General features: G+C 33.8%; 1 protein-coding gene and 1 long non-coding RNA gene across 2 annotated transcripts in view; one reads left to right on the top strand and one right to left on the bottom strand.

Moving 5' to 3' along the window:
- The window catches only part of LOC126926793 (uncharacterized), a 224593-nt gene that overhangs the window by 30796 nt on the left and 171766 nt on the right, over positions 1 to 22031 (top strand). The gene's annotated exons all lie outside the window — the stretch shown is intronic.
- Positions 5066 to 6478, bottom strand: LOC126926835 (uncharacterized). The gene is made up of 3 exons (XR_007714914.1): positions 6251 to 6478; positions 5299 to 5621; positions 5066 to 5220 (listed from the first exon to the last, which is right to left on the bottom strand). It is a non-coding gene; the product is annotated as an uncharacterized LOC126926835 (long non-coding RNA).

Genomic DNA, 22031 nt, shown 5'->3' on the forward strand with positions numbered 1-22031 from the left:
ATCCTAACTCAATAACATAAATCATATAAAAAAGGATATATAAATAAATCGGTACAATACGATGCAAGCTAAATTTATGTACCAAAACTTTGACCACACCTTATAGATACGATAACTAATTGGAAATTAAGTAAAAACTACTTGTAATAACCCGCATTGCTTGTCGGGTTGGAGGAGATATTCAATCAACAAATAATTTCGCTACGTTCGAAATCTTCTCGCTCCTTAATCCATTTTCTTTCTGATTACAGTAAACAGCATTAATTCCGTTCTCGATTAATTAATCTTATCAGTAGTATACTTATAGCATTCTATAAAACATTAAATAAGTGACATTTAAGTTAAAAAATTATTTGCATATTATTATTTATACACTTTTGTTTGCATATATCATTATAAATATTAATGGAATAAACTAATAGGACAACATATTTCTTAAACAAATGGAAAAATGAAAAGTCGATGGATTTTCATTTAACAAGCGTGTATCATTTGTAGCATTATGACAACTTCGCGATCCATTTGCTCAGCAAGTACTATCTTCAATAACTAAATCCTTTTAAATTAGTTAAACCTTCAGTGTCCTATTTTCCTATTCACTAAACGACATTTTTAATACGAATCAATTCGTTTCGCTAAAGGCACTAAAAATTGATTATTAAAATAGAACTATACATTTTATATATTTTACACTAGTTCTCGTTGTCATATGATTACAATAACTTTAATGAATAAACGATCCTAAACAGTAACAGCATAAACGAGCTTATCTCAAGTATATCAATATTATACCAATATGTAGAAGTTTATATTTCCAAAATACCTGTCTTTAAAAGTAGAATAATAGCAAACAAGGCAGTAAATAAAGTAAACGATCGTATTGCTCAACAGTCTTAACAAATAAAGCAACGATGCTAAAAGTAACAAAAATTGCTCCATAGCATATGTCCTCACAATTAAATTACGAATTAAAAAGGAGAATAGGAGTAAAATTAACAAATCGAATGTAAGCAAATGAAAGAATCATTCTGTATTATGTTTCCCTCGCTAGTGGCGGGATATTCAAACTTTTAATAATGATAGCGTCTCTTCAATCAAGAAATCACACATCCAAAAACTTTTACCTCGTAATAACGGTATTATTATACCATCGAATAAGTAAAAAATTAACACTCACCAAGAAAACGGTATAAGCAACGAAGATTTACAGCTTGGCCTTCGCGAGACAATAGTGGTGGTTGGCGCCAGACAAGTGGTCGAGAAGAGTATGCCCTACTGCACAGTCATAGGCATAGATCGTGCACCCGAATTCGAACGACCTCCGTGATACATTTCTTGCGCTACGCGAATAGGTGCACCTGTTTGCGTGCCACTTAATATCGCGTACGCACGAAACAGCTCGAGAATTATCCACGAATTCTACGAATTCGCAGTTACTAATCGCTTACCAAACGTCGATTATGTCGTTAGCGCTTGAAAAGACATTCGAATGTAATTGTTGCAAAAGATAAAGGAGCTTTGTAAAATAGACGATCCAATTCCTATCGCGTTCACAGTCGAAGTGGTACTGTGAGGCTCGTTGCGACCCGGCGTCCCCTTCTACGATCGACCCCCGAGCTCAATAGCCAATCAGCGTTACGCATTCTCCAACGTTCAAAATCCTTCCGTTGGATCCACGGACGGCCGATGTCAGTTATGTGAGGGGGTGGAAAGCACTTTTGGCGGTATCACGTGTTGCTTCGCTGTAAACATGGACGATCTGGATTTAATTCAATTATCCAAAGCGAGAGAAACGGCGTTTGATTGGTGGCGCGAGAATTACCGATTTCGTTGCGCATATTGACAAAGTTATGGCGAGGGATCTGTATGGCATGTACTATATAGCTTTTCTCGCGGGCTATGTTTCTTTATATTGTATATCGAAGTACGCACCTAACGTTTCAAGAGAAGCTTTGCATGCCTTGTATAACTTGAACTGTAGTTTAGATTTACAACTTTACTTTAGTCTTTATGTTTTCTTACTTTTCAAGAGGTAATCTGCGATACTTGTAAATAGATACTACATATATATGTACGTTAACTTGTAATGTGTAATATTCCTGTTTGGTTAGGTCTATATTTTCTAATGTGACAAATATGTGTATGGTGGCCATCTTGTACAAGTAAACTGATATTATTAGCGTAATTTTACAAATTACAAGTCATAAATTATTCCTTTTTCCAAACAAGGAAATATACGAGAAAAAATAGAACAGATTCTTACGATTATTTTTGTGAAGTTTTGAAAAAATCATGTATTTAAGTATTCACGTGAAAGGGAAGACAGAAAAGAAATGCAAAGATGGAAGGTTTCGAATATGTAAAACGTAGTGAAATCCGTAAATGATTTCATAACTGCTCTTGAACATTTCTTACAAACAAACGAGTCATCTCATACTTTCCTACAGGAGAAGGACATATTCATCAGAAAAAATTCCATTGATGTTGTCTATGAATGCTTATGCATCCAGCGAAGTCTGTGATTATTTTCTTTATCTGGAAACATACGTTATAGTTTTGAAGTTATAGTTTTACATTATTTGTTCACAATCGTTATAAAAAGACCGGAAATGTATTCAGGTCACGCACATGCTTTACTGCTTTATACGTACCATCGATGTTAAAAAACAACTCGCACCGAAAGGATTAATATAATTTTTATTTAAATTTTTTATTTCGTATTCATAAACGAAAACTGTGTTGTGTTGTTTGTCCGCAAATATGTAAAACGATTCCATTATATTATAAAGTTCTGAAAATCGATAATTTTCGTTATACATTTCGTTAGTTAAAATAGTTAAATGACTTTCCAGAAACAAATCATGCTTCATGGACATTTTGAGCTTAGTTAACGTAAAAGTTAAACCTTGTTCTGTAATTAGTTAAGTTACATGAAATTAAATGGATTTCAAGTAGCTGGTATGTAAATGATACTTAAACTAACATGTAATGCTTAAATCGTAAAATAAATATACATCTAAAATCAGTTAAATTTAGGGAATCAATATCGATAAACGCGAAACTATAAATAACATCTTTAAGTCAAAGATTATTTGAAAGAATTTCAATTTCACTTCAAACTTGAAAGGATATTTCAGATCAAGTAAATAACAAATTTATACCGGTATAGTGATCGCATGTTTCTTGAATTCAAACAATTTGTGTAATCGGTACGAGAATGTATGCAATATGGGATATTAAGGAGAATCGCATTAGGCATTATTGCACCATGTACGTCATAAATCGTCGATGAAAGCTCTGAAGCGGGCAAAAAAGTTTATAGCTTCGATAAATAAACTGTTCTTTGTATATGATAGGTTAAAAAGTAGGTAATCAGCATTAATATCAATAGGATATTCCATCGAATAATTTTAAGGATCTTTGTATTATAACATATCCTTTAGATAAAAGATAATTGTTAGTTTTATAACGAAGAATCCACAAGTGTTTCTACAGTAACAAAGTAATTAACGTTTCCTTAAGGGACTAATTCTTGTTACAGATTTCTTTCACCTTCATCTTTGAAACTATTCATAAATTATATTTATATCTTTCAAAAAATCACATCCTAATCCTTAATAATGCTCACAGTTTTGTAGTATTTAATATCTTTTGATTTATTCGAGATTTCTTCAAATCTAATACAGAATTCAAAATGTTTCACGTATTTATTATAGTCTATAGATTATGCTTACAGACTTGGTTCATGTATGTACGTATGTGTATTATACATTATTGTATTTAAGAATTTATATGATCGTCCCATGAAATACCTCTAGTCTGTAGGAAACAGTCTGTTGCTACTATGGTTTAGATGAAAGAATATTATGACATGTCGTTTAACTGTATGATACCATCTATTAATGTACCAACGATGACTTTAATGACAGTCTAATAGATATTGCGCTACAACTTTTATCGACGTGACTTATTTCTATGATGCACTTCGACAAGCTGATTTCAGCCAAATCAAGTCAAACGAAGTTTCTTATGTTTAATATTCATATAAACTTACTATGCATGTACGTAGTTTGTTTCAATAGCATCTACGTACTTTAAGAAACTAGTTGATGACGTTGTTTCAATAACACAATCATAGTGGTTTTTAGAATAATCATGATTCGAACGCAGACTATTAGGGGATGATATGTTTTAAGAACAAAAATTATAGTTTTCCCTTCTAAAACATGAGATTGAGATTGAAATAATTTTGAAAGAAGAGCGAAATAATTTTAATTCTTTAACCATTTAACTCTACCTTAATAACAAAATACAAGAACGTGTTAAGTATACATTATTACTAATTTAATTATTTATATCACTAATAAACAATATTCTTAATTCGCAATTCTTATATTATTTAACTATACTATTAATGAAATGATTTTATATAACTTGCAATTCAATGGAATAAAAACATGAATGAAATATTTAAACATACCTACGTACATAGATTTCCAATAATTTTAAGTAACTTTATGAATTAACACGTTATAATATATTTTGCATATATATACGGTATATATCTGTTACATTTATCAAAAATGATTCTTGTTCAATTACATTCGCCACTTATATCGCGGAAGCGTAAAATTATTTCAAACAATATGAAAATAATTTATCGTGAAAAATATTTTACGTATTGTTTCTCGTTTTTATCGTAAATTAAGCACGTTCCCATTTCTTGCCATAAGAAATAATGGATAATCGATAACAATAGCGTAACGAAAGTAAAAATTATTGTTCATTCACGATTTGAACGTAATTTTATCAGCTGTACTTTTTCAGCTACTTTGATTTTACTTAATTTCAAAGAACATATTTAAATAATAGCTGGCTTAACGTATGAAATATAACGTCGAAATATTACCGCGACTGTCTTGAACAGATTTCCGCCTGTAGATGACTTTAAACGTTTCCGTATCTCGTAATTTGCGAGAAACGAATCTCACATACATTTCTACGAGACCTTGCTCTGTCCACCTTGCAGTTCTTTCCTTGATTGACTTTCAAATTTCCCCCTGGATTCTAGGCTGTTTCTGTCATATAGAGTGAAGAGTTCGCTGGCCCTCGAAGCAAAGAGACAAGCACATAGAAAGTCTGCCTTTGGGGTTGGAAGTAAGCATAATTTACGATACGATGATCTAATCCCTTCATCACGCTTGGAATATACATGGTTGCCTGTAAAAGGACGCAGTTTTATATTCAGCAAGTTGCAAAGAAAAGATCTATGTCATTTTGTGATCTTATAGTACTCACTCGAGAGAAAAGGAAATTTTAATCAACGTTATATAATATTGATGAAATCCAATTGCTGGGTCAAGAAGAAGAGAAAAATATCCTTCGCCATTGATAAGAAATATTTCATTTGACTTTCTGTTTTAATATACTGCGGGCACGAGAAAATATTTGCGCGTGTCCATATTTTCCAATGAACCGTTTTCCTATCAGCTTTTATATTTCAAATCAAATCCTTATAATCGTATGAAAGTACCATTAAATAATACCAAGTTTAATACATGTATCATGTATTTATATTCATATTATTTAAATACCTTTCGTAGTCACTGTATAACTGCCATCTATGGATAACACATAATTCTCTATTTTTTCCTTCTGTAGCCGATATTGCACGACATGCTTTATTTATTGATTTGTACGTGTGTCCACAATAGGTAGATTTCTCTCTATGTGTATTCATAAAAAAAATTCGTTGAATTCAAATCAGATGATGGAGGAGATTATTTTATTGGACACGTTTATTCTATCTATTCTATCGAGGGTTCGATTTAAACGTTCGATTTAAATGTTAAATAAAAAGTACGGTATATCAAATAAATAGGATTAATTTTTGGATCTACGCTTATCAGATATTTTATACTTCTCTCATTAAACATGTACTACAAATTTACGAAGTTTTAGATTACTTCCTTGTAACATTCTCTCTCTCTCTCTCTCTCTCTATATATATATATATATATATATATATATATATATATATTTGTATATATATATAAATATACAAATATGTACATATATATAAGATCGTAATCCGGGGATAATTCAGGGATCTATTCTGTAGTCTGAAAATCGAGTTTTTATTATGGAGTAAATGATAAAATACAAAAATAAACAACAATTAATATGCGTCTATAACAATAAATAATAATTATATAAACGGGAAATAAAAAGTCTTTAGTACAATGTTTACCTGAAAATCGAGAATCGATTTTCAACGTCCTGAGCTACCGATCTTTCTTCTTCAGTCTTTAAAATTTTAAATAACTATTCTGTAACCTTGTCTGTCTCTAATGTAACTCTCTGTCCGTCCGTTCGCGAAAAATTTGCTTCTTAAAATGGTCGTCCATAAAACAAAAGAAGGTCTGTCCGTGAAACACAGCCTGTCGTGCTACCCGTAAAACAAAAAGAATCCCTATCCTACATGAACTCTAGGGAGTTTATACCGCCCCTCGAATGGGGAGTGGAACAGATTCCCTTCAGATCCCCGATTACCGTTATCCACTTCATATATGGAGTTTGAAATCCTTCTTAGAATTATGAAAGGTCCTTTCCTAATTTCTTCCAGCTTATTTCTATTCATTTTTTTTCCGTTGTGGGTGAAGACCATATCACCGATTTTAAATTCGTGTTCTCTTCTTTTTTTATCGTATTTTTGTTTGTTAATTTCGAAATTTCTTGTTGAGTTTTTGAATGCTTCTTCTCTGTCTCTTTTTAGGTTTATCTTATTCTCCATTATTTCCTTAGGGACGATTTCAATCATTTTTCCATTCAGTAAATGATTTGGGGCAAACCCCGTTACACTGTGTCTGGTGTTATTGTTTTCTTCTACGCTTTCTTCTGTGATTTTTGTCCAGTTTCTCTTATTTTTGTCTGAATTACATCTGATCCTGTTTACTAATGTTTGATTTACCCTTTTGTTCAGTCCATTGGAGGATGGGCAGTCTGTCGAGGTGAAAATTAATTTAATGTTCCTTTTCCTCGTATACTCTTGAATTTCTTTGGATGTCATTACTGGGTATCGGCCTGCAAGGATAATTTTTATGCAATCAGTTTCTCCTGTCGAGTCTATAAGTTTTATGATATCTTCTGTGTGTTGTGTTTTCGATGTGGACATAAAAACAGCCCTTGAAAAATGATCGATGAGTATGTGCATGTATTTCTTTGGTGAGTTGTTATTGGGTGAAATCGACCTGGGAAATTCAGTGCTTCATAAATCATACAAGGTTGTTTCTTGGGCAGTGGCTCTGGCTTTCTGTCCAATCTTGCGTTACTCCCTTGTGTTTTTCTTCCCTTCGTCTGATATTGCCCCAAGAATCCGATTAAGCCATTTGTTGATTGTACTGTTTCTTTATCGATTTTATCTTGAATGTGTATGGGTAATCCAATAACAATTAGATTTATCCCTGTCTCTTCAGAAGTCTTCCTCCTTACTTCCAATATTAATCATTCCTTTTTTATGGCATATTCAGTGAATGAACCTGAAATGTATTTAAAGTTATAAGCGTATCGTACTGCAGACCAACCTTTATTGCCAGAAGCTTTTTGAACTGCCACCTTCCAATTTTCCCAGTTGTATTCTTCATCCTTCGGCAGATTTGTCTGGTACCATTCTGATGCTGTTTTTCCCAGATATTTCTTCAAATTCTTGATCCTTTTTTCATCAGTTTGGATTTCGTATTTTTCGTATTCGGTTTCATACTCATATTAGAGTATGGAAGGGATGCGTATGTGAAATATGAATATTTCATACTCCAATCTGTGGCTTTTTGCGTTCCATCAAATTGTTTTATGACAAAGTCTGTGCCTTCTCTCTCATGCATGTTTTGTTTCTGGAAGATTTCTAATAATGTTTCTGTTTGAAGATTGGGCTTTTCGATTTCGGTCTTTATTTTCCTTGTGGGGATGATCTCCGATTCTTCTAAGTAAATATCTCGAAACACGAAGTTTAAACTTGTACCGATGTATGACGCTGCCGTTGCGTCATCCATCGTGAGTGCAATGTTTCTGTAATGGCTTACCTTGGTTAAGTTGTTTGCGGCTTTCTTCACTATCGATAAACTGAATAACCGCGGACGATGATCTCTTGCTTGATATTCTGGAGGAAAGACATCACATACTTCATCTTCTGGTTTTCTTATGGATTCTTATGCATTCTATTTTCTCCCTCTTGCGTTCTCGTTCACGGCGATACGTAGCTTCACTTCTAACGGCATGGCGTAGTGAAAATCGATTTGTAAGATGGTAATTTGGTGATAATTCAGGGATCGATTCTGTAGTCTGAAAATCGAGTTTTTATTATGAAGTAAATAATAAAATACAAAAATAAACGACAATTAATATGCGTTTATAACAATAAATAACAATAATTATATAAACGGGAAATAACAAGTCTTTAGTACAATGTTTACCTGAAAATTGAGAATCGATTTTCAACGTCCTGAGCTACCGATCTTTCTTCTTCAGTCTTTAAAATCTTAAATAACTATTCCGTAACCTTGTTTGTCTCTAATGTAACTCTCTATCCGTCCGTTCGGGAAAAACGTGCTTCTTAAAATGGTCGTCCGTAAAACAAGGGAAGATCGGTCTGTCCGTGAAACACAGCCTGTCGTGCTACCCGCGAAACAAAAAGAATCCCTATCCTACATGAAATCTAGGGATCTTGCATATATATATGTATCCTTTTAAAATTCTAAAAAATTATACAGATTCATAAAAATATAGTTAAAGACTTTGTAATATAGCGGTTTTTAAATAAATATATATAGTTTTTAAATAAATGTTAAATTTCTTCCGACTATTCGTATCACATTACGATTATGCTCTTTTAGTTCTATAGCTTACGAAGTTAGTTTAGAAGTCGAGGCTTACCTCACAGGCTTACACAAAAGTATTGGTTGAAGTTTTCCTATCAAAAAAAAAAAAGTAAAAAAAAAGGAAAAAGTTGTAATCGCTTTAATCCGCAGGTTGTAGTTAACACGTTTGTGTTTCGATTTAAAAGTTAATTCAATTAATCCATAATATCGAAATGTTGCTAACTGTTATTTTATATTTTTTTTATATTATTTGATATTTAATCGTTTGATGAATACCATAGATATCTGATATTTAATCATTTAGATGAATTTCATAGATATGTAATATTTCATCGTTAGATGCGTTCCATCAAAGTTTAATATTCATCCGCCCACGTTCTCTAAGGGAAGATTTCATATAAACTAATATTCATAACGTTTTAAGACATTTATAAAATAATTACGTAACACTTTATGTTAATTTGGAAATTTAAATAAATTAGAGAATTATCAACACCATTCGTTGTTATAACGATGCTTAATAACTCGGAATACAAACAGCTTTCAAGTAATCGGATAAAATTTATCATGCTGCTAAAGTAAAAGTATGATTTATACAAGGTAAAATCTCCTTTGTAAGTAGTGTGATGCTCGTAATGTCAGGCACACGAAGTATACGCGCATATTATATCACGTAATTTCAGCTTTATTCCATCTCTTAATCGCTTGGTTTGAAGAAGCCGTAAGTAACAAGCGAAGCCATAGCGTAAAATAGTTTTATTAAACTTGTAAACAAATATAAGAAATATAGTCGTAGTATCCAACTGCAAGTTCAAATGCGAAAAATAACGTTCGGGAAAATTTGTGACATGGTGAGAAATTTTATACTCATATCCTAAATTGATAACATATATATTATTTGTAGAAAATTATATTTATTTGTATATATGTAAACATAATATCTATTAATGAAAAAGTTAATTAAGAAATATTCTATTATTATTACTATTCGTATCAATTATTTTTCATTTAATAAAAAACTAGTGTACACCAACTCATGTTCATTCTACTGATCTTATTTTTACGGTTCGAAATATATATATCGAATTTCGATTTTCCATCGTGTTTCGCTCATGATTCATAAATATTAATTAGCATGCGATTAATTGGTGTTATAATTCAGAATGTTCGATATTCATTTACATTTATATTACTTTCACGTTATAGTTAAATATTTAACGTTGGTTAAATATTTTATTATTTGAAAGACTTGTGTATATACTTCATATGCGACAAAAATTGAGAATTATTCACGTTTTTTAATTTAACGATCCTACTTTTATTTCAATTAAATCTCGATTCTTAAACTTTCATTTATTCGCGTCAAAATTAAATCCTAAGCTTCAATCCTACGCTTCCCTATGTAAAAACCTTTTAATCCTTATTTTTCGAATAGTTTGCGAGAATTGATCTTCGCGCAAGAATTAACGCCACTCAAGTACTAATTGATTCCATCTCCAGAGCGCTTAAGTGACATTCGATTGTCGCTTGAGTAGTTCTTATCCTCGCTGTAAAATACGACAGAATTTCGATTCCTCGATCATTAATTACATTATGAGACTACTTTCTCACGCTTTTCCATTCCACGCCGTGATTCCGCTCGCCTAACTACTCTTTCGTTATAGCGCCGATCAGACTTTCAACAAGGTCACGATTAATCTCGATAATGAAATTTCCATCACTATCGCAATAAAAAAGATTATTCTACGTTAAGCTATATCTTCTTTTATTAATTGACAGAATGCATCGATACGTTGATCGCCACGTGAATTTTATAGATTTTGGCCAATAGATCGAATAGAAACACAGAGTGTGATTCTACGTGAAAAATAAGAAAGATAGGAAAAACACCTGGTATGATTTATTACAATTAATTTTTTTTCATCCGAGGATCGAAATTGAGGATTTAACCGGTGTACTGAAATTTTTACAAATTTTATTCCACATTTTCCACTCGGTTTTTCACGTAGAATCAGTAATTGCTCGCTTCTGCCGCAATATTTTTCAGCCCATTTACATTATTAAAAGAAACGTTTTACTTTTCCAAGGTATTGTATTACATTCGCGCACTCTTCTCCGACAACGTTACCTAATTCCTTCATATCGTCGGAAATTCCTTGGCCCGTGAGATTTAGCCTATTTTAGCGATCCTGGGAAATTCAATGAATAACAGTCGATTCGATCGATACGAGGAATTTTAAAGTTCGTTCCTCGGTATTCGTGTAATTTCATTATTCGCGTTTCATTCGTTGGGAACTTGCGTTAATTTGTTCGCCAACTGGAGGTTGCATAAGTCCGTCGATTTTTATTTCCACGAACTGTTAAAATAGGATAAAATTTTGTTGCCATAAATTGTATTTAACGTCTTTAGCGGAGTTATCAACCACGAGCTATTGTATAAAGCTTATTACTTATTGTATAGAACTTTTACTATATCGTAGATCAATAACGTACTAAGATTATGAAAAATAATTTCACGTGGCTGAGATACGACGGAGATTCGGAAGATTTTGGAGATTTATGCTCGTAATATTAAGACTTATGTACGCGACTCGAATATTTATGTATTCTCCTTCAATATCCTTAATCCCTTCGATATGACGTATAAAATTTACAAATTGCCATTTTAACACAATTCAAATATAGTTCACGTGGACTACACGCGAACGATGTGGTTTCGAATTTATTAACTAAGCGTTATACGTTCCTCAATGTGGACATTACTTATGTACATGGAATGTACGATTATAGTTAGAAACGTGGCTGAAAATACAGATTTGTTAATGGTATAAGTTACAGTTGCACAATGATGAGTCATAGCAGATGAGATTACCATAACTTCGAATATAACTTTTATCGTTACAATTCTATGTTAACGTTGTATTTGCATCTGACAGTTTGTTGAATTGCGTGATATCACGAAGATGGCGAACTAAGTTTAACTTGGTTTAAGAATATAAGTTTAACGATAAGTGAAATCTACCAGTTTCTTCTCTTTTTTCTTCTTTTTTTCTTTTTATTTTGCTTATTTCCTTATTTCGAGAGTTTCGTATAATTCTCATCTATCCAGGAATAATTTAAATGTAGAAAACAATTCAACGAAATGAGAAATATACGTTTGTTTCATGTGCGATTAAAAAATTGCATCCGACGAATTTAATATATCAATTAATAAGTATTATATTTGTTTGGAATGTTATTTCTGCAAAATTGTTTAGAATTGTTCTTTGGATATTTAATAATACGTATCTTGTAAGTTAACGAAGATAATCGCGATTTGTTGTTTTTTTTTTTTTTTTTTTTTTTTTTTTTATTAATGTAACTTTTACATACTGCTGTGTCCGCTAAAATAAATTCAGATATTATGGAGGTTTCAAATACGTAACGACAAGAAGATATTGTGCCTGGAAAATAGTAGTAAATGTTGAATATGTCGATGTTAAAACGTCTTTAATATATTCGGTATAAATATATCGAATTTAATTTATTTTCAAATTACATTATTATTTAATGCTCGCGATTAACAACCATTTCCAATTACATATTTAATGATGCATCTATTATCAGAACTTATTAAAACATCGCATCTCATCGAAGATCACGTTATTCTGTGATTGTTTCGTACTCGCTACGTTTTATGTACGTACACGTAATGAGAATTAAAATTTATCGAAGGAGGAGCTGCGGTCTGCGAATAATTTGTTAACAAAAGCGAAAAAAAAGAATCGTGTTAAATCTAACTAAGTATCTCTGTCTGTTGTTACAAATATTACGTTAAAATTGTGTACGAGACGAATAAATCGTAGAGAAATAGGGAATCGAAGAGGCAATTATGGCATAGAAATTAACAGGAAAAAATAATCTTATCTGTTAATTTTTATAGGATAGTTTGCTTTTTAATTTTTATCTATAGGGATAAGAGTAACCATTAGAAATGTAGTATCGTGGGCAAAAGGCCCAAGATATCGGCCGAACCGTATACAAAGTGGCGAGAGCCGTGGCGTCGTCGAGTACATCAATGTGTCGTCGGTCCTTTCAAGTGGACAGTTTTGTGGAAAGAGCCTGCGTGACTCTGGCCACGGGGTTTCGGGACACGTGTTCGATGGGACGAGAAAAAACAAAGAGACGCTAAGGGTAGTGTTAGTTGAGACGCCAGCGAGAACGAATTCAAAAGGCGTGCAGTATGAGTTGAGAAGCGAGAGCGTGCGAGTGCAGATGCCGAAGACGAGAGTTGTAGAGTTGCTAGCGTTGTAGAGAGATCGAGTTGTTAGTTATAGAGTTGCGAGAATGATTTGAACGGAATAAGACTTTTGTGTTTTAGTTCAATTTGAACATTTATCGTTCTCTGTCCATTTAATCTCTGTTATTTTTATTTATCTTAATAAATAGTATTAGGAGAATTTTACAAATCTAAATCATCCTAATCCTATCCTTTTTCCGATACTACAGAAATACTTATAGAAATTTAATGGAATTTTCTGTTAAAATTACATCTACCTTGATTGAAGGAAATTTTAATTAATTTCATTCTTAAAACTCAACGAATCAAAGTAAATGCTTAACATTCGTCATACATTAATTGAATTCGCTAAAATTGATGTACCAAATACATTTCACCATGATGAAAATGTTTTAACGTTTGCATCGATATAATAGCGTTTGTACTGGTGTATTTATCGATGATATGTTTACTTGAAATACGTGAAAACAAAGTATAGCTACAACAGGCTGTTTAAAAACAGAATGTAAATTATTGAACGTACTTTCGTACTGTGACGATAAATCGTGGGGATTGTTAATGAATTATTATGCACTCGGTAATAAAATACGCTTGCAAAATACAACATCTTTTTGCATGGAAGCTTTGATATTAATATTAAATATGCAAACAGGATATACAGCGTGATGAAGGCTATTCATTTAGTTTGCTTATTACTTTATAGAATGTTATAAACGTTAATGTTACGCCACGAGGCTTAACACAGGCTGTATTTTCTAACCGTCACTCGCGGCCCTACAATGTCTCAGTCAGATCGTCTTATCTGACCGCCGGATCATATACAATGTATCGACGAGCGCATAGCTGTCGCCAAGCAGCGAGTTCTCGAAACGTCGAATTTGGTCCGTTACGTTTTCCACGCAAGAACAGACATACGTGATCATAGGCGCGAACGGTGGCGTGACCTAAGTATAGTGGGGGTCGTCTTAAAGATGAGACAAAGAAATCATCAAAAGTCGATCAGTTCCTTGTGACGTTACACTTGTAACGTCGAACGTTACACTTTGAGTCAAATTCTGAACGCCAATTCAAGTCGATCCGCGACATAGCCAAACATTCGCTTATTTTATTAAGTATAATATCGTGCTACGTCCACCAAGAGATTAAGCTCAATTGTAAGAGCCTTGCTCTATATTGTATACATCTATATTATCTGCGTGCGATAAAGTTGTTAATTGTTTATATCTTTTCAATCGTGTAGACTAATTGTTGGAAATATATATTATTATAATTCTGTGACTCTCAGTGTTATACCGCATCAACCACCCCGATTATCCTAACCGAAATACGGGGATCGAACTATTCGTGGTGTCGATTATTCTAATCGTAACGGGAATTTACGACTCTCGTTGACGCGTATTCTAACGACCGCGTCTCCCCGCGATAGCTCGAATTTACATTAACTTCATATAGTTTAAGAAAATTATCACGGAATACACGTCACGTTGCACATGGAACATTTGCGGTGACATTTCAAAGACTGATTAACAGAATGTTATTATTGTGCCGTAGAGAAATACGATTAGTGCGCGGAATTTACTCGAAACTATAGTAGAAAAATGGTAATACGGCGTTTATTTAATTAGAATTTCATTTTACGTTTTAATCATTCTTAAGCAACCTTCCTCTTCTATATTTGTAAAAGAGGAAACGAACACCTCGCTTTTTTTCTTCTGGTAACTTCAATCTTGTAATTTTGCTAATAACTTAACGTTATAATAACTAAGATTAATATATTGTATAATAAAAATCCGTAATTCTTTCGAAAATTGACGTTATGTAAGGGTAAAGCTGTAAGTAAACGTTGGTTTATAGATATGAACGTTAACGGTATAGCAAACGTTTATTAAAGTAATAACGCAAATAATAAATGAAATACTTCCTTAAAAATGAAAGCATGTTGATCGAATGCAGTTGATTGTTACGTTTGACAGCCTATAAAATTTTTCTGAGAGTCGTGTTAAATAATGAACGTAAAAAATATTACTTTTTGCATGATTTATCATTAAACATGTTTGTTTAATAGAGCGAGTAAAACAGTCCCGGAAGGATTTGAGTTCTCATCGACCCTTTTTTCCCAGAAATTACGCTCTTGGTGCAACAATTTCAACAATTTTCAGCAGTTGCCAAAATTATTTTAATACAACTTTCAGCTGAAAAATTGTAAGAAATTGTTAGAATTTAATATTAGGAAAAAACGTAATATCGATGTTAAAAGAATTTATAAAGCGACACAGAAAGGACGTATTAATTTCTCGAAAGCAATTGAAAAGAAAAGCATGTTTCTGTTTTTGGGAAGCTTTTAAAGTCAGGTGTTCCATATTAAGTGCAATTAACTTGCAAATATTTATATTTGCGCAGTTCCTTCATTTTGAAATATTCGCAAAATTTGCTGCATATTTCGTGTTCGTTCCATCCTCCGAAATGAAAATAAAAATTTTTATTCAATGTCTGAATATATTTCATTATATTCCATCTTTCTCATGATCGAAAGTTTCTTCTTCTTTTTAATAATTATATCGTAGCAAATACACAAAGATATTCAATTTTGTACGATAAAACAATTTTTACTGTAACATCGTCATTTCACTATTTTATATTTCACTATTTGCAGAAATATTATACTTCAGGTAGTATACATAAAGATGAGACTTTGAAAATATAATTCCAACGAATATCGTTCCAACGAACGTTAATTTAATATTAATAGTTTTCACAACTAACAGTTTAATCCTACGCTCGGTATTTTGCCGACGGTAGTTGGTAAGAGAATATTTCTTTTTAAAAAAATTCGTCTCCCTCATGGCTATGTTAAAGAGAATCAATTAATCATTCAACTGCTTCATCATGCTTAATGTGAAAATCGCAGAAAAGTTATAAATACCTGCTATCAATCTTTATACACGTAACAATTGATTTAAATAATTAACTGCATTATATCCAATTATAAATTGCAGAGTACTGATTAATTGCAAAGCGATCATCTGCTATCGCCAAGATATTAAATGAATTAATATCCTCCGTATCGATCAGTAATTTCATTCTCTGTATCTATATGGTGTTTCCTATTAATAAGTTCGCAATTTCACAACTTCCTAAATACGATATTGATATTATATAATCCTACTAGAAACGAAGTACTTTTAATACTTTCCAGATAAATGATTATACACTTTACAAAAGTATCTTTGGTCTGAAAAATCTGCAAATAATCCTTGAATACGTATTCCAGGTAAAATACTCTCGATGTGTATTTTACTCTTCTTTTCTTTTCTTTATTTATTTGTCAAAAAACAAATATATCATTACGTGAAAGTAGCCGATACGATATTTAGAGCATTTCGAAGTTTTCTCTTGGGAGGTTGCAATTCAGAATCCCAAACATTGTTGCAGTAAATCCACGAACAATATACTTAGGCAGAGCGCTCAAATGAAAGCAATAACACTTGTCCCTTGTAGAACTGGAATCGATTTCTCTGCGGCTATTCACCCCTATAAAACATGCAACTGCGGCAGTCTGTTGTGAAATGGTCGATGGGGAATTTGTGATTTCAATTTACGATCAATCGTCCGTTATACTTCACGTCGTTAATACGATAAATTTACGAAGATGTGCAGAAACGGAAAATAGAAAGCGATAAGTTTTATTGCAACGATTAAGCTGCAATTTCCTATAAGTACGCGGAACGCCAAAAGTAAGAAATATAAAAGGCAAATGCTTGCAAGAGAAATGCTTTTCGCAAAAACAAGATATAATAATAATAATATACGTATGTTCGTGCAGTTTGCTACTTTCACGAATACGACTGAATAAACCGAAACGGATAGAGATTTATTTCATCCTCTACGTTTCCTAAACGTTTCATGGACTTTTGCATTTTTAAAATTCCCACAAATGCACGAACATCCGCGATCTAATAATCTAACGATGAGTCCGCTATTTCGGAAGATATTTCTATATTTTGGGTAAATCGTTGCTTTGTAATATTTGACATAAGAGATGCTCGTTAACGAACGCGTAACGTCAGATATCCACGTTTACCGCGACTCTTTCAGGAGAAGAACTTTGCAGCTAGGAGAGTTTTAAGGAACTTTTAATTTAGAAGAATTTTAAAGAACGACCGTAACATGTATATTCCGACGCAAATGTCGTTCCTGATAGGAGAATCACACAGTCGAGTTCAGCAATCGAATCGATGTTCAACAGACGCGAGGGCAGAAGCAGACGAAGAATAAAGAGAGAATAAACACGCACTCGTTAAATCAGCGCAACGAGTAAAGTAGATCTAGCCATTATTCCGTTCTGAAAAGGAAGACGAATGGAAGAGGAAAGGAAGGTTCAAAAGAGCATCGTTCGCTTTGATTATTGACACACGCTCACGCTAATAACGGTCATTGAAAGGCGAACGGAGAATGAGAATTATTGAAACTTGGAAATATCGAAAGCTTGAAGCTTCGCTAATTAAGAGAAGTCAACTGTCATAAACGTCGATGAAGATCCTATCGACGGAAAGTTAGGAAATTTAATCTTTTCCCTTTACGTTTGACTCGAACGCGAACAGTTCGATCTTTTTTTTTTTTTTTTTTTTATTTATTTATTTAAATTCACTATTTGTCCAATTTGGACATTTGGTGGAATTTTTTAGCGGTTACATTAGCATGTTGGTGGCTACCCCCAGCGGGGTACCATCCTCGTGTTTGTTAGGTTATGTCCTTTATAAGGTCTGCTGGGTGCTTCCTTTTTAGTCTTCTGTCCATATTTGTGATTTTGTATGTTTCCGCAGCTAGCCGGTTTATGTGTGTTGCTATTCTTGATTTGTATTTCTCGGAGTATCTGCTGATTTCTTCCTTGACCGTTGGCATTCCCAGGTCCCTTCGTATATCTTCGTTTCTGACGTACCAAGGTCCGTTTACTATTGTTCTGAGGATTTTAGCCTGTATTACCTCTATTTTGTTTATATGGCTCATTGCTGCCGTCCCCCATAGTGGTATTCCGTACGTCCAGATTGGTTTTATGATCGTTTTATATATTTTTACTTTATTTTCTGTGCTTAGTTTGGATTTTCGGTTTGTTAGCCAATACATTTGTCTCCTTGTTTTCTGTATTTTTTCTACTATTGATTTGATGTGTAGTTTCCAGGTAAGTTTTTGATCTAAGTGGAGTCCTAGGTATTTGACATGCTTTGTTTGCGTTATATGCGTACCGTTCAATAGGATATTTGGTGGTATCTTTTTCCGTAGCGTGAATGTAATATGGTTGCATTTATTGGGGTTTGCTTTTAATTGTTTTTCTTGTAGCCAATTTTCTATTTTTACGATATGTTCTTGTAGTATTTTGACTGCCGTTTCTGGGTTAGTATGCCTGACTAGTATAGCTGTGTCGTCCGCGAATGTCAATACTGTGCTGTTGGTAGTTGTTGGTATGTTCGCCGTGTATAATGTGTATAGTATTGGGCCTAGGACGCTTCCTTGTGGTACCCCGGCCTTGATGTCTTTAACTTGAGAATGTGTGTCCTTGATTTTTATTACGAAGGTTCTGCTGCTTAGGTAGGATTTTATTAAGTGGTGTATTTGCTCCGGGAATTGTTTCCTAATTGTTTGTAGTAGACTTTCATGGTTAATTTTATCGAATGCTTTCTCTATGTCTATAAAGAGGGCTGTGCAGTATTCCTTGTTTTCTAGTGCTACTATTATTTCGTTTATAAGCCTGTGCATTTGCTCTATCGTGGAGTGTTTGTTTCTGAAACCAAATTGGTGATCCGGTATTAGTTTTTTTGTCTCTATTATTGGTTTTATGCGGTCGTATATTATCTTTTCCAGTGTTTTGGAAAATACTGGGAGCAGTGATATTGGTCTGTAAGATGCAGTTTGGTGCGGGTCTTTGCCTGGTTTGTGTAACATTTTGATTTGTGCTAATTTCCATGGTTTGGGGAAGTATTGAATTCTTAGAATTGCATTGAATATTATTGTAATTAGTCTTATTGCTTTTGGCGGAAGGTTTTTCAAGATTTTACCATTGATTAGGTCGATTCCTGGTGCTTTGTTGTTTTTTGTTTTATCAATTATGTTTCTAATTTCTTGTGCCGATGTTTTAGGTATGGTGTATTCCTTGTCGGCTGTGGTAGTAGTGGTTTGTGGATCCTCCTCCGTATGGCTTTTGAGGTTGCTGTTGTTGATAATGTGTGGTGTGAATGTGTTGCAGAGGTGGTTGGAGAATTCTTCGGCTTGTTCTTCGTTGCTTCTTGCCCATGTGTTATCTGCTTTTCTGATTGCCGGGACGGGTATTATTGGCTTCCTTATTTTTTTCGTGGCTTTCCATAGTGAGTAGTTGGTGTTCTCGTGTGTGGAGAGTGTCCCTATGAACTTTGCGAATTCGTTATCGTTGTGCTCCTTTATTTTGTTTTTTATTTCCTTTGCAAGTTTGTTTAAGTGTTTTTTGTTTTCTCGGGTTCTGTATTTTTGCCATTTTGCTTTTGCTTTTCTTTTTTCTTTGATTTTGTCGAGTATTTCTTGCGGGATTGTTATTGTTTGTCTGCTGGTTGGTTCGGGAGTAGTGGTTGTCCTTGCTGCTTCCTGAATAGTTGCTGTCAATGTTGCTACTGCCTGTTCTATGTGTTCAGGAGTTTTTAACGGGATGTTGCAGTTTATTTTGCTTTCTATTATTTCTTTGAAAGTTTGCCATTTGGTGGTTTTGTTGCATAGTGTTTCTGGTTTGCTATAGTGAATTGGTTTGTTTCTGTATTCAATTATTATGGGTGTATGATCGGAGCTGAGCTCGAGGTTGGGTGTTATTTTTAGTTTATTTGTGCTTAGTCCCCTTGTAACTGCAAAGTCCAGAAGATCTGGTTTTTTGTTCAGGTCAGTCGGCCAATGTGTCGGTGTTCCTGTGGATAATATATTGAGGTTATTATTTCTTATGTATTTTTCCAGTGTTCTACCTCGAGGTGTAATGTTTCTTGACCCCCAAAGCGTGTGCTTTGAGTTGTAGTCTCCCGCTGCGATGTACTTGTCCCCTAGGTCCTGGAAGTATTCTTCCCACATTTGTGTTGTTATTTTGTGTCGCGGAGGCACATATACTGCTGACAACTGGAAGTAGTTGCTGCTAGTTTGAACTGTAACAGTGGTTGCTTGTAAATATTCTTTGTTAACTTGGCTGTGTAGATAATGTTTGATATCGTTTCTGACTATCACTGCTGTCCCTCCGTGAGCTTTTCCTGAGGGGTGTTTGGTATCATATATGGTGTAGTATGGTATTTTCAAGTAGCTTTTTGTAGTGAAGTGTGTTTCTGAGACAAGTAGTATGTCTATATTGTTATTGTATATGAATGTTTTAATTTCGAGGGCCCGTTGTTGCAGGCCATTTGAGTTCCAGGCTGCTATTTTTAGAGTGTCCGTTTTTATTTTTTGCTTAGCACGTTTGTAATTAGTTGTAGCATGACTGTGATTTGTTGAGTTTGCTGTTTTAGTACTGCATTTTGTTCGCTTATCATTCTGGTTAGCATTTCGGTGTTCTTTATGGATTGTTTGAGTAGTTCTTTGATTTCTGCAGTGTCATTGTTACTATTGCTGTGGTATTGGTTGTGTGTATGTGTTGATTGGCTGGTTATTTGAGCATAGCTTAGACCACCAATGGTGTTGGTGCTGATAGGTTTGGTGTTTGTTGCTTGCTCTGTACTTGGAATTATTTCAGGATTTGTGCTGTCCTGTTGGGCTTGTGTGTTAGTGATTGTTCTGCTTCGTAAGGACGGGAACAGTTTACGTTGTAATTGTTTTCTTACTTCACATCCTTTATAGCTGGCTGGGTGGTTTCCGTTACAGTTGTAGCATTTAACCTCCTCAATTTTTCCCGTGGATGGGCAGTGTGTCGTGAGATGATTTTTTGCGCATTTAACGCATGCCGGGGTTCTATTACAATAGTTTTTGGTGTGTCCGTATTGTTGGCATCTTATGCATTGTGGGATTTCTTTTTTATGTCTGGGTGGCTCCACTTTTACTATTGTGTTTAGTAATTTTTCTATATCGTATATTTCCTTATTGTTGTTTTTAGGTTCTAGTTCAACTAGGAATAGCGGTAGTGGTTGTTTGGTATCGTATTTGTTTATGTTATTTATTGACCTTACTTGGTGTCCGATTTTTGCCAGTTCTTCACTTATTTTTCCAGTATTTGTTTTTGGGTGTAGTCCCCTGATTACTGCTTTGTAGCTTTTGTCTGTTTTGAGCTGAAAAGTGTGATATGCTGCATTTTTTTCCTTTAGTGATCTTGTAATTTTTCTGAATGTTTCTGGGGTGTTGGTTTGTACTTTAACCTGGTCTATTTTTATCTGTTTGATGATGTAGTTGTCTTTCCCTGCGATGTTGTTTAGCAGTTCGATGAGGGGGTCAATTATTTTTGCGTCTACGTATATTGGTGGTGGTTTGGGTGTACGGTTTGTCGGACTTTCAGTTGGGTCCGTTGCTGCCTCTTCTGGCAGTGCGCTGAATGGATTGTGCAGTTTGATATCTTGTAGCCATTGTTTTTTTTCATATGTATCAATTTTCCTCGCGCTTGCGAGCGGGGTTACCTTCCGTTTTTTGCTGGAGGTTGCCACCGTCCAGCTTTCTTCCTGGTGTATTGGTATGTTTTGCTCTTCGTCGGATTGTGTTGTTTCCATAATATCATCATTTTTCTCTACATATGTAGAGTCTGTAGCTTTATTTATGAAAAATGTTTCACCGGAGTTAATTATTTTTATTGGTGGAATCTGCATGATTCCACGTTTTGTCTATTTTTGGCTTTAACTTTGTCCCTATCTCTTCTCTCTTGCCGCACTTTCACTGGAGCACTGTTTCGCACGTCCGTT

The sequence above is a fragment of the Bombus affinis genome, unplaced genomic scaffold, assembly GCF_024516045.1.
Source record: "Bombus affinis isolate iyBomAffi1 unplaced genomic scaffold, iyBomAffi1.2 ctg00000059.1, whole genome shotgun sequence".
In the NCBI taxonomy this organism is placed as follows: Eukaryota; Metazoa; Arthropoda; class Insecta; order Hymenoptera; family Apidae; genus Bombus; species Bombus affinis.